This window comes from Cariama cristata, unplaced genomic scaffold (assembly GCF_000690535.1).
Source record: "Cariama cristata isolate BGI_N322 unplaced genomic scaffold, ASM69053v1 scaffold19295, whole genome shotgun sequence".
Classification (NCBI taxonomy): domain Eukaryota; kingdom Metazoa; phylum Chordata; class Aves; order Cariamiformes; family Cariamidae; genus Cariama; species Cariama cristata.
Window position 1 is genome coordinate 15,449 of NW_009619425.1, and position 785 is coordinate 16,233.

Genomic DNA, 785 nt, shown 5'->3' on the forward strand with positions numbered 1-785 from the left:
GCAGGCAGCATCGATGGCTCCGGAGCAGGTGGCAGGGCCCCTCGTCCATTAGCAGACCTGAGCCATTAGTGTACGGTTTCAGGCTCTTTGCGGTCCCTGGGCTGTCACTGCCAGCCCAGGCACAGCTGGTAAACAACACCCGGAGGGGACTCAGCATTTCCCAGCCCCAGACACTGCCTAGGACCTTCCCCAGAGAGCAAAGTCTCCTACCTGCTGCCTCCTGAGCCAAGGTGGAGGGGGTGACCCATGCAACAGCATCCCACCCCCATCCCAACACACAGCTGCTTGCCTGCAGAGCTCCCAGTACAGCACCCAGGGCTCAACAAAACCTCAGCCAATTTCTGCTCCCTGAGCAACACGTTTCTCTCTCCTCTGGGCACCTTTTGGCAATGCGAGCAATTGCTGCCAATCCAGTGCACCTGGGTCCCACTCCCACTGCCACAGCTGGGGCAAATCTCCAGCCAGGCCAGAGGGACCCAGAGCACCCCAGCATGGGGATGTGGTGGGGGCGAGGGACACAGGGCAGGCTGTGTCTCCCCATGCTGCGCGGTGACACCATGTCCTCCTGGGGATGAGCCAGGACTGGTGGCAAGGCCTGTCCTTCCTGGGAAACAGGCATGCCACCATCCATCCCAGTCCCCTCTAGAGGGATGCCAGCTGACAGGGACAAGGCTGGACACAGGACACCCCATCTCCAACCTCCTGCCTTGGCCCAGGCCAGAGCAAAGTCACTTGCAGGGGGACAGCCCAGACAAGGAGCAGCCACACAGGCTCAGGGGTGGCCC